This window comes from Equus asinus, chromosome 17, assembly GCF_041296235.1.
Source record: "Equus asinus isolate D_3611 breed Donkey chromosome 17, EquAss-T2T_v2, whole genome shotgun sequence".
In the NCBI taxonomy this organism is placed as follows: Eukaryota; Metazoa; Chordata; class Mammalia; order Perissodactyla; family Equidae; genus Equus; species Equus asinus.
Genome location: NC_091806.1, coordinates 610,957 through 623,269, shown reverse-complemented (window position 1 = coordinate 623,269; position 12,313 = coordinate 610,957). Strand labels below are relative to the sequence as shown.

Genomic DNA, 12,313 nt, shown 5'->3' with positions numbered 1-12,313 from the left:
ATTTTTTATTTTTTGTTTTATTTATATATGTTTATTTTATATATGTATTATATATTTATTTGTATATGTTTTATTTTTTGGTTTTTTGATAGTGGCCATCCCAATAGGTGCGAGGTGATATCTCATTGTGGTTTTGAAGTACACGTCTCTTGTGATTGGTAGTGTTAAGTATCTTTTCATATGCTTGTTGGCCATTTGTATATCTTCTCTGGAGAAATGTCTGTTCAAGTCCTTTGCCCGTTTTTTTAATTGGCTTATCTGGTTTTATTATTGTTAAGTTGTAAGGGTTCTTTATATATTCTGGATATTAACCTCTTATCAGATATATGATTTGCAAATATTTTCTCCCTTTCTATAAGCTGATTTTTCACTCTGTTGATTGTTCCCTTTGATACACGAAGTTATAAAGTTTGATGTAGTCCCATTTGTCTATTTTTGCTTTTGTTACCCATGCTTTTGGCGTCATAGCCAAGAAATCATTGCCAAACCTAGTGTCCTGAAGATTTTCCTCTATGGTTTCTTCTAGGGGTTTTGTAGTTTTAGATCTTACATTTAGGTCTTTAATCCATTTTGAATTTATTTTATTTTTTTTTTGAGGAAGATTAGCCCTAAGCTAACATCTGCCACCAATCCTCCTCTTTTTGCTGAGGAAGATTGGCCCTGAGCTAACATCTGTGCCCATCTTCCTCTATTTTATGTGTGGGACGCCTGCCACACCATGGTTTGATAAGCAGTGTGTGGGTCCCTGCCTGGGATCCAAACCAGCAAACCCCAGGCTGCTGAAGTAGAGCGCATGAACTTGCTACAACACCAGGCCAGCCCCATTGAGTTAACTTTTGTATATGGTATAAGGTAAGGGTCCAAACTGATTATTTTGCATGTGGATATCAAGATAGCTATTGGTTTTTAAACTTCTTTTTGCTGCGTGTCTAGCAAAGATCTTATTATAATATTGTAATATGTTGAGTACTAAGGGCATGATAATGGTCGTTTCTTCTTTGATTTTCAATTTAACTTGATAGGAAAACTTATTTCAGTTCAATTATATAAAAGGTATGTCTGAATTTTCTCTATAAATATATTTAAATACATAAGCAACAAGTACATTCTTATACCGCTTATAGATGTGCAAAAGGAAAAAAACCTGAGCAACTCTAGTGGTACTCGGTAAGCACTAATATAGAAAATTCAGTTGAGTAGAAAAAGCAATAACAATAGGAAGAAAATAATTATTAATTAATTTGCTTTCCAAAACTTATACTATAGTAAGAGGGATCTTGCTGAGACAAGCAACATTGAAAACAAACTCATACGCCACACATTGTGCTAGGTATTTCTCTGAAAACAAATAGAGGAATGTCTTAGGTACTATGATAGTGAAAGACAGGACAAGAGGCATCTGGATCACTGTGATTAGCGCCCTGTTGGGTTAAGAACATCGTGTCCTCCACACACACGGTCACAGATCCGCCGGGGAGCCGGGGAGGCGGGGTCAGGCCGCACCTGTCGGAGCCTCAGTAAGCCCAGGCCCTGTTACGGCTTCCAGTTGGAGCTGGCAGTTGTAGGGATTAAATTATTTAAAGGCTCCAGCTGGCTAATGTAGGCAAGCAGTAGCTTAGAAAACACTTAATCTATTTTTTAAAATCTGTTCCTAAGTTTGTTTTGCTTAGGCTGTGAGACTACAGGCACCATCCACCTGCCACATTCTGGAGTCTTTTTGTCCAAGAGGGTAAATTTATCCAAGAAAAAGAGATCTTTAAGGAATATCTATATTTTAATACACTACACTTACTTTGAGCATAACTTATTTGTAATAAGTATTTTACTAAGCAACTAAAAAGGTAGTATTTACATTTATTTTCAAAAGGGAATTACCAAATTATTTATTTATTTCAACAGTTATCCCTTAAAGTTTTATTTTTAATTCTAGTTAGAGGAGTTTTTGGTAACAAAAAATATGTGGACCCTTTCGACAGGAATATTTTTAAAAGGTAGCTCCATGTGTATTCAGTAGTTTGGTAACCCACTATAATACATTTAATTTCTTTTTAGAAAACTAGTATTACTTAACAAACTGTACTGTGCCTTGAGGTGACCTAACAAAGAGTTGGATACCACCTTCTGGATAGCTCTGAAGCAGAGGATTTATTAGGCAAATCTACTTATATGTAATAAACCATTACTTAGAAGCCCAGCGTGGCTTCGTGAGTGGTGTGCAGGTCGGCACCCAGGACCTGATCCTGTGAACCCCGGGCTGCCAAAGACTAATGACCATCCATCACCACACACGTACCTGATCACCCCTGTCACTCTCCCCCTCCCCCCTTCCCCTCTGTTTACCACCAATCCAATCTTTGTCTCTGTGTGATTGTTGTTGTTTTTATCTTCTACTTGGTATTTGACTTTCTCCCTCTGACTTATTTCACTTAGCATAATGCCCTTAGGGTCCATCTATGTTGTCACAAATGGCCTGATTTCATCATTTCTTATGGCTAAGTAGTATTCCATTGTATACATATACCACATCTTCTTTATCCATTTGTCAATTGATGGGCACCTAGGTTGCTTCCAAGTCTTGGCTATTGTGGATAAGGCTGTGATGAACATAGGGGTGCGTGTATCTTTGTGCAGTTGTGTTTTCATGCTTTTGGGATTTAAGAAAGCACTCTGGGTGGCCAGTGCGGTGGCACAGTGGTTAAGTTTGCGTGGTCCACTTGGGCAGCCTGGGGTTCACTGGTTCGGATCCCGGGTGTGGACCAACACACCGCTGTTGTGTGACAGGTGTCCCACACATATAAAATAAAGGAAGATGGGCACTGATGTTAGCTCAGGGCCAATCTTCTTCAGCAAAAAGAGGAGGATTGGTGGCAGATGTTAGCTCAGGGCTAATCTTCCTCAAAAAAAGAAAGAAAGAAAGAAAGAAAGCACTCTGTAAGTCTTGCTCCTGGCAGTGATGTCACAGACTTGTGGTCAGTGTGCAGGGGACAGCGTGGGGTAGTGACTATCATCGTGAACCCTGGAGCCAGGCTTCCTGCCTTCAAATCCTTGCTCTGCCACTTTCTAGCTATGTGACTTGGCCAAGTTACTTAGCTTCTCTGGGCCTCAGTTTCTTCATCTGTAAACTGGGTATAAAGACAATACTTACTTCCTAGGTTGTTATCAGGATTAAGTGAGTTATCATTAGTAATGAACTTAGAACAGTGTCCAACATAATAAGCACAGAACTGTTAAAAAGACAAAAAGTGATTTCAAAATAAATAACTGATCTCCTTTGACTCTCCTAGGTAGTATTAAAATATTATAACTTGAAACAGGTGGAAAATGTTTCTATGTGGCTCAGCCAAGTTCCAGAATGAATTTAATTTAGTTGTAATTGCTTTACTTAATATTGAATGCTTTCAGTTTCAGCTTCCAATTTCTAATAACCCTTATCTAGTAGATGGTTAAGTGTGATGTGAATTACTCTGAAGCTTAGCAAGGAGGGTCTTTTTTTTTAACAAAGTTCCTCTAAAATGGAAATATATTTCACATAAAATAAAGAGATACTTATAAAGTGTGTTTATTTAAGTAGAGTAGAAGCATTCAAGTGTTTTTTTAATTTTGTTCACATTTTTCTTTACAGATTAAGACATCACTATATTGACAACACCCTAAAACGGAACAGTTAAAATAAGCCACTGTACATCCTTAAAATGGCCTACGATGCAGCTGTTTAAAAGAATGCGGTAAATTTATGTGCACTAATATGGAACAGCCACCCAGCTGTGTTATGATAAAAAAGGAAAGTGTGAAGCAGTGCAAGGAGCATCCATGTATAGGCTTTTGTAACAATCTGTCCAGTGGGTCACACTCGAGAACAGGTCAGTAAAAAACAGGAAGGAAACAAGTCTTTGCCTTCCCTATTCCCTTCAACCTTGGAGGAAATCTTGTGCAAGAGCATAACTTTTTTGGTCACTCAAAGAAAATTAAGTCCTCTCAACACTGTTATTTCCAATAATAGTTTCATTTTTGTAATTGAACACAGTCCAATGAAATAACTGAAACTCCAAACCCCTGTGTCACCAGAGCTGCTCCTTCTGGCTCAGTTCTGGGTTCAGCATGAGGAAGGGATGGGCCGACACTTCCCCACGACGCAGCCTTGGTCTCCTGCCTCACCCTCCTCCTCTGAGCTCCCCTGGCTCCTCCACGGTTGACAGAAGAGGGAGAAGTAAGAGGTAGCAAAGGTCATACCTGACTGACAAACAGGTGATTCTAGTTCTGGGGGCCTTCTAGGAGCTGCAGTTCTCGTCCTGTTTCCTGACCTCTTCTGTGGTTTTCTCAGAGATGCCCCAGCTAGGGGATCCGACTGCAACTCCTGTGATGTGGTTGATGCTTTTCTCCAGCAGGCCGCTTACACACCTAACCCTCAGCCCTTGGGTGTCTGTGGTCACACACACACACACACTCACACTCTTAGGGTCTCATGGCCCTCTGGACAGCCAAATTGGGTGATGTTGTTTTAGACCAATTTCAATCTAGTTTTTGCCCATGAATCCACTTGGTCCTTGCGTCAGTGCAACTCATTCCCAGGGAAGTGTGACCTCTCCATTCTGCCTCTTTGGTCCTAAAGCCATAGCTTCTCGCCTTAGATTTCCCAGGTGTGCATCAGACACCCTTCCACCATTTCCCCCAAACTCTGAGAGATGCTTTCAAGCTCAGCCTTAGAAGTGGTCTTATTGAAGGCTTTTTTTTGGTTTAAGGTAAGGGGAAACACCATCCTCCTAACCCCCATGGGCATGAGGAAAGCAGACAGGAATAACACAATCCTCTCCAAAGAATATCCCCCTCTGGTGACTTCAACATCACGGCTTTCATACTTTCCAGATTGGCCACGGTTCACAAAGCCTGGTTTTGATTCTTGCCGTTGTACGTCCTGTTTGGAAGGCAGCCACTCTCTTTGGAATGTGAGTGGATGTAGTATCTACTCTTTTCTCCCAACCTTTGAGGCTACAAAGACAGAAAGGGTCTCATTACAACATCCTCTTCAAAGATACCCAAGAAACAGGTTCTTGCCTGCAGGGGATGTGGCGCTAGGAGGGGGATACTGAGAGGTACACTTCCCTGTGTAGCCCCTTGTACTTTTTTTTAGTAGACTTTATTTTGTAGAGTGGTTTTAGGTTCACAGCAAAATTGAGGGGAAAGTACAGAGATTTCCCATATACCCATTGCCTGCACACGTGCATACCTCCTCCATTATTAACATCCCCACCAGAGTGGTACATTTGTTACAACTGATGAGCCTACATTGACACGTCATCACCCAAAGTCTTCATTTTTATAGTAGAGTTCACTCTTGGTGTGGTACGTTTTCTGAGTTTGGACAAATGTATAGTGACACGTATCCACCACTATAGTATCGTACCAGGTATTTTCACTGCCCTAAAAATCCACTGGGCTCTGCCTCTTCATCCCTCCCTCCCCTCAACCCCTGGCAACCACTGGTATTTTTACTGTCTCCATAATTTTGCCTTTCCTAGAATGTTTATATAGTTGGGCTTGCGCAGTATGCAGCATTTTCAGATTGGCTTCTTTTACTTGGTAATATGCATTTAAGGTTCCTCTATGTCTTTTCATGGCTTGAGAGCTCATACAAGTACTCATACCTTAGAAAGGGCATGCATAAATTTATACATGTATAAATCTAAGAATACAAGCCAGGCAGGTAAATGAATAGGAAAATCTCTTCCATGGTTAATATTAACTTTTCCTCTCATTAAATCTTCCAATCGAGGAATTTCCTGACATGAAAATGAGTTTGGTCCCAAAAATGAGAAATGGTAAGTCACTGTGTCTTCAGACCACCAAACCTATTTAAACTGTAATTTTGCTGTCAGCACTTCAGAACCTAACCATCACGTTTTAAAATGTTTCCATTGGGGAGGTTTTGATTCACCTTAGTAAGCCGAGAGACTATCTTCTTGTCTTCCCACTCTCCCAGGTAGTGGGGATTTTTCAGCTCTAAACCAGAGTGGCAACTTGTAGAGGGTGTCAAGCATAAAAGGTCTGGTGGGCTCTTTCTTCGCATCTCATCAGATGAGGGTGGGACCATCAGCTTCCATTTTCAATGATGTTGCCATGATGATTTTAGTCCTCCCAGTGTCCCACACATCAAAAAATTGTATATGACCCCATGATGGTCTTGAAACCTTTTTAAAATATTCCAAAGACTTTTTTGTTTGGTTAGATTTGGTTTTTCTTTTTTAATTTTTTTATTGAGTTCATAATAGTTTACATCATTGTGAAATTTCAGTTGTACATTATTTCTTGTCTGTCACCACACAAGTGCTTTCCTCACCCCCTGTGCCCACCCCCCACCCCCCTTCCCCTGGTAACCACTGAACTGTTTTCTCTGTCCATGTGTTTGTTAATCTTCCTCATATGAGTGAAATCATCTGGTGTTTGTCTTTCTCTCTCTGGCTTATTTCACTTAGCATAATTCCCTCCAGGTCCATCCATGTTGTTGCAAATGGGATGATTTTGTCTGTTTTTCTGGCTGAGTAATATTCCATTGTATATACGTACCACATCTTTATCCAATCATCAGTCGATGGGCACTTGGATTGCTTCCATGTCTTCGCTATTGTGAATAGTGCTGCAATGAACATAGGGGTGCATGTGTTATTTTGGACTGTTGATTTCAAATTGTTTGTGTAGATACCCAGTACTGGGATAGCTGGGTCATATGGTATTTCTATTTTTAGTTTTTTAGGAATCTGCATATTGTTTTCCACAGTGGCTGCACCAGTTTGCATTCCTACCAGCAGTGTATGAGGGTTCCCTTTCCTCACACCCTCTCCAACATTTGTTATTTTTAGGCTTAGTGATTATAGCCATTTTAACAGGTGTAAGGTGGTATCTTAATGTCATTTCAATTTGCATTTCCCTGATGATTAGTGATGTTGAACATCTTTTCATGTGTTTATTGGCCATCTGTATATCTTCTTTGGAAAAATGTCTGTTCATATCCTCTGCGCATTTTTTGATTGAGCTGTTTTTTTGTTGTTCAGTTGTGTGAATTCCTTATATGTTACGGAGATTAACCTCTCGTTGGATATGTGATTTGCAAATATTTTCTCCCATTTGGTGGATTGTCTTTTGGTTTTGATCCTAGTTTCTTTTGCCTTGCAGAAGCTCTTTAGTGTGATGAAGTCCCACTTGTTTATTTTTTTCTTTTGTTTCCCTTGTCTGAGAAGATATGGTATTCGAAAAGATCCTTTTAAGTTTAATGTCAAAGAATGTGCTACCTCTATTATCTTCCAGGAGTTTTATGGTTTCAGGACTTATCTTCAAGTCTTTGATCATTTTGAGTTTATTTTTGTGTATGGCGTGAGATAATGGTCTACTTTCATTCTTTTGCATGTGGCTGTCCAGTTTTCCCAACATGATTTATTGAAGAGACTGTCTTTTCTCCATTGTATGTTCTTGGCACCTTTGTTAAAGATTAGCTGTCCATAGATGTGCAGTTTTATTTCTGGGCTCTCAGTTCTGTTCTATTGATCTGTGCACCTGTTTTTGTACTTGTGTTTTTTTATGTTGTGTTTCTTTGTTTTCTCCTTATTTATTTTTTGTGTCTCTGTTATGCTTTTTTTTGTTTAGTGTTACCATGAGGTTTGTAGTCAAAATCTCATAGAAAAGATAGTCCGTTTTCTGATGGCCTCTTGTTTCCTTAGACTGAACTGATTCAGTCCCTTTCCTCTTCCCCTCCTACGTTGTTTTTCTCACATCTTATTCCATCTTTTGTTGTGAGTTTGTGATTAAAATGACAAGATTATCTTTGTTTTTGTTGTTTTCCTTCCCTTTATCTTTAATGCTATTCTTGAGTATTTGCTAGCCTATTCTGATGTATAGCTACAATTTTCAGATTTTTGTCTACCTATTTATCACCTCACTCCAAGCTTTGTAACTGCTTTCTCCCTTTTTTCTTTCAAGTATGAGGGCCTTCTTGAGGATTTCTTGCAGGGGCGGTCTCATGGCTATGAATTCCCTTAGCTTTTGTTTATCTAGGAAAGTTTTTATTACTTCATCATATCTGAAGGATATTTTCACTGGATAGACTATTCTTGGCTGAAAATGTTTGTCCTTCAAAGATTTGAATATGTCATTCTGGTCTCTCCTAGCCTGTAAGGTTTCTGCAGAGAAAGCTGCTGAAAGCCTGATAGAGGTTCCTTTGTAGGTTATTTTCCTCTGCTTTGCTGCCCTTAGTATTTTTTCATTGTCATTCACTTTTGCCAGTTTTACTACTATATGCCTTGCAGTAGGTCTTTTTACATTGACATATTTAGGAGATCTGATAGCTTCTTCCACATGGATTTCCATCATCTTCCCTAGGTTTGGGAAGTTCTCTGCTATTATTTCTTTGAACATGCTTTCTGCTCCATTCTCCTTCTCTTCTCACACTGGAATACCTATACGTTTCATATTGCATTTCCTAATTGAGTCAGATACTTCTCAGAGGCTTTCTTCATTTCTTTTTAGTCTTAGTTTTCTCTTTCCTCTATCTGAAGCATTTCAACATGTCTCTCCTTGATTATGCTGATTCACTCCTCTATGGTGTCCACTTGAGCATTCAGGGAATCCGTATTTTGTTTTATCTCTTCCATTGTGTCTTTCATCTCTAATATTTCTAACTGATTCTTCTTTATAGTTTCAATCTCTCTTGTGATGTGGCTCCTGAACTCATTGAATTGTTCTCTACATTCTCTTTTAACTTGAGTTTTTTGATGATAGCTATTTTGAATTCTCTGTCATTTAGAATACATATTTCTGTGTCCTCAGGACTGATATCTGGGTACTTGTCATTTTCTCTCTGGTCTGGAGATTTAATATAATTTTTGATACTGCTAGAGGGTGTGGCTCTGTTTTTGCGCATCGTGGTATTATTTGGTCACAGTTACAGCCTGTTGCCACTGGGTGAGGGTCAAGAGCTGCATATTCTGAGCCGTCTGAGTTCCACTGAGATGCTGGGTGCTGGAGCTGGGCTGGGGGGGTAGAGGGAGGGGTGTTTCTTCTGTGTGCTCTCGGGGTTTTCTCGCTCTGCCCTTGCCATCTGCTCTCTGGGGTGTTGGCCTGATGAGGGTCCCTCCCCACCCCCACATTAGCTTTCACCTCAGTAGGGGCTTTCCCCTAGGCAGCGAGGCTCCTCAGGGGTCTTTGATGTTCCCAACAATGAACATCCCCTCCCCTGTTCCTTCCCTCACAGAGGCCTCCTGAAGTCCCAGACCCCAGTCTTTGGGGAGGGAGTGAGGTTTTCTGTTACCCTGTTCTACCTCCCCCGAGGGGGCTCCAGCCTCTCTGCCCTCCATCATATGGCCATGTGGGTCTCTCAGATGTCTTTGTGTCATGTTTGGATGTCCTGTGTTGGAGTGTGAATGTCTTCTTCATTGTCTGGTGGAGGGGAGAGATTGCTGGGAAACTCACTGCCCCTTGATGCTGATATCACTCCTAGCCTCTTGTATTTTTATTTATTTATTTTTTAAGATTTTATTTTTCCTTTTTCTTCCCAAAGCCCCCCGGTACATAGTTGTATATTTTTAGCTGTGAATCCTTCCAGTTGTGGCATGGGACGCCGCCTCAGCATGGCCTGATGAGCAGTGTCATGTCCGCGCCCAGGATTCGAACAGGCGAAACCCTGGGCTGCCGAATTGGAGCATGCAAACTCAACCACTTGGCCATGAGGCCGGCCCCCTCTTGTGCTTTTAAAATTTCGTACCATGTGTGTTTGTTACCTATTGTGTATATATAATAATCTTTTGTAAGACCCTTCCTCTTGTAAAGTCAGAGCAAAAACACACTAAAGAACAATGTTTGTTTTTCAAAAGCAAAATTATAACTCAAGGCACAAAGTGAAGAATTGGTGCAATGCTATAGATTTCCAAGCCAAGAAAGGCCTTTGTCTTTCATTTTCTATATATCTTAATTATGTGTTTTGCTGGAATAAATTATGTTGTGTCAATTCCCCACTGCTTATTTCTGCCTTCATAGTACTACCAAACTGATAAATTATGGTTGAGTCAGTTTTACTCAAATTCTGTTTAACATCTGATTTTGAGTCATAGAAGTGTAAAATTGGAAGGAAACTTAAACATTATTATTCAACTATTCCTTAATTCATGGACATGGAAGCTGAGGCCCTCATAAGAAGTCATCCCAGTGGAAACATCCTCCAGTCAGCCTTCTGGGTGCAGAAACCCTGCCTGTATTTGTGTGTGTGGGTGTGTTGTTTTCTTCTTTTTTTATTTTAAAGCAAGTGTTGAAGATAAATGAGAGTATCTACTGCATTACGTAGCCCTGTGACAACCCTTGTTCATCCCTTACAGTAGAACCAAGCACTTCTTTTTCTATCTCAAAACCCATTCTACAAGGCACTGGAGGAAAGATTTTGTACAGAAGATGCATTGGCGGTTACGTCATACGACACACAGTAAAATTTAATAACAAACCCCGTGAACCAGTTCTGTTCTCCCTGCGAGTTCATCTCTGAGTACCAGATGCCTTCTCCGCTTCTAACCCTTTTTACAGGCAGCTCATCAGGCCTGCGTGGTTACACTCAGCTTTACAGCCCTTGGGGTCTCCCCTCCAAACTCCTAGATCTCTCCTTTTTCTCCTGCGGTGCTGCTCAGCTCTCTGCTGGTTTCTTCAGTTTGTGTCTTCACAATGATGAAATCCTTTAGATGAAACCTGTTCATCTAGTAATGCGCTTTCATTAGAAAAAAGCGAGTAGTAAACAAAATAAAAAGTCTTCTTTGTCTAAAAACAAAATCTTTTCCTGTCACATTACAAGAAAGCAACAAATCAACACGGAATCCAGGTTTATACAGTTGAGGACATTTGCTGTCACAAAACCCCAGAATATTAGAGGTGCAAAGACCCTGATTCAAGAGATGAAGAAACTGAGATCTAGAATGAGATCCCTGGAAGACTGTTCGTCATCCTCCAAAATCTGCTTGCCTGTCTTCTGCAGTAATAGACTTACAGCTCAGTGTGGCCTCGTGACTAAATTCTTACCAGTGGACCAGGAACAGAGGTGATACGTGCAGCTTCCAACTCACTTGCTTTAAAGGAACTGCTCATTCTTCACTTCCTCTCTTCTCCCTTCTCTTGAGCTGGAAGTCAGTCCCGACAGTGATACAACCCACACCATTCAGACAAAAACAGTGCCCTGGCATCTTGCTACTAGTAGTATCAGCATCAGGACTTGTTAGAAGGAACTTGTTAAAATAGGCCCCACCCCAGAGTACTTAATCAGAGTCTGCAGTTTAACAAACGCCCTGGTGATTCACATTTATATTAGAGTTTGGGGAGCCATCCCTGGTGGCCGAGTGGTTAAGTTCAGCACACTCCACTTCAGTGGCCTGGGAAGGCGGCCTACACCACTTGTCTGTCAGTGGCCATATGCTCCCGTGGTGGCTCACATCAAAAAAGAGGAAGTTTGGCAACAAATGTTAGCTCAGGGTGAATCTGCCTCAGCAAAAAATAAATTAAATAAATTTTAAAATCTCATATTTAAAAAAAATAAAGTTTGAGAAGAGCTACCGAGAAGCTAGGAGAGCCAAGGGATGGAAGGGCTCAGAGCCCTTGACTGTCGGGAGCTGAACTATCCTGACAGCTACCTACTTTTTTTCCCCCGGTTTTTTTATTGTAGTAAAATACACATAACATAAAACTTACCATCTTATGGGGCCAGCCTGGTGGCATAGCAGTTAAGTTCACATGTTCCACTTTGGTGGCCCGGGGTTCACCAGTATAGATCCCGGGTAAGTCCTATGTACTCTCATCAAGCCATGCTGTGGCAGGCATCCCACACATAAAGTAGAGGAAGATGGGCATGGATGTTAGCTCAGGGCGAATCTTCCTCAGCAAAAAAACATTGGAGGATTGGTGGTGGATGTTAGCTTAGGGCTAACCTTCCTCCAAAAAGAAAACACCATCTTAACCATTTTTAAGCGTACACTGAAGTGGTGTTAAGTACATTCGTATTGTTGTGCAACCATCACTACTATCCATTCACAAAACTCTTCATCGTGCAAAACCAAAACTCTGTACCCTTTATACAACACCTCCCCATCCTCCCCTTCCACCAGCTTCTGGCAAGCACCATTCTGCTTTCTGCTGGACCTATCTACTTTTGGGCTGTTGAGAGAGAGAAAAATGACCCTCTAACTTATATAAATCAGTGTGTTTTTTTTAAGTCTTTAAGTCAGGGCATACTACTCGGACTCCCTCCTTTAGGACTGAAAACACTCACTTCCTCAGCTGTAAGAGCATTGGCAGATGA

General features: G+C 40.7%; 1 protein-coding gene across 1 annotated transcript in view; it reads left to right on the top strand.

Annotated features, from left to right (window-relative positions):
* The first annotated feature begins 3,622 nt into the window (after positions 1-3,622).
* HIPK3 (homeodomain interacting protein kinase 3) overlaps positions 3,623-12,313 on the top strand; it is a 162,521-nt gene continuing 153,830 nt past the window's right edge. Inside the window, exon 1 of the mRNA XM_044750017.2 lies at positions 3,623-3,860. The gene's annotated coding sequence lies outside the window, so the exon portion shown is untranslated. The remainder of the gene's footprint in view (positions 3,861-12,313) is intronic.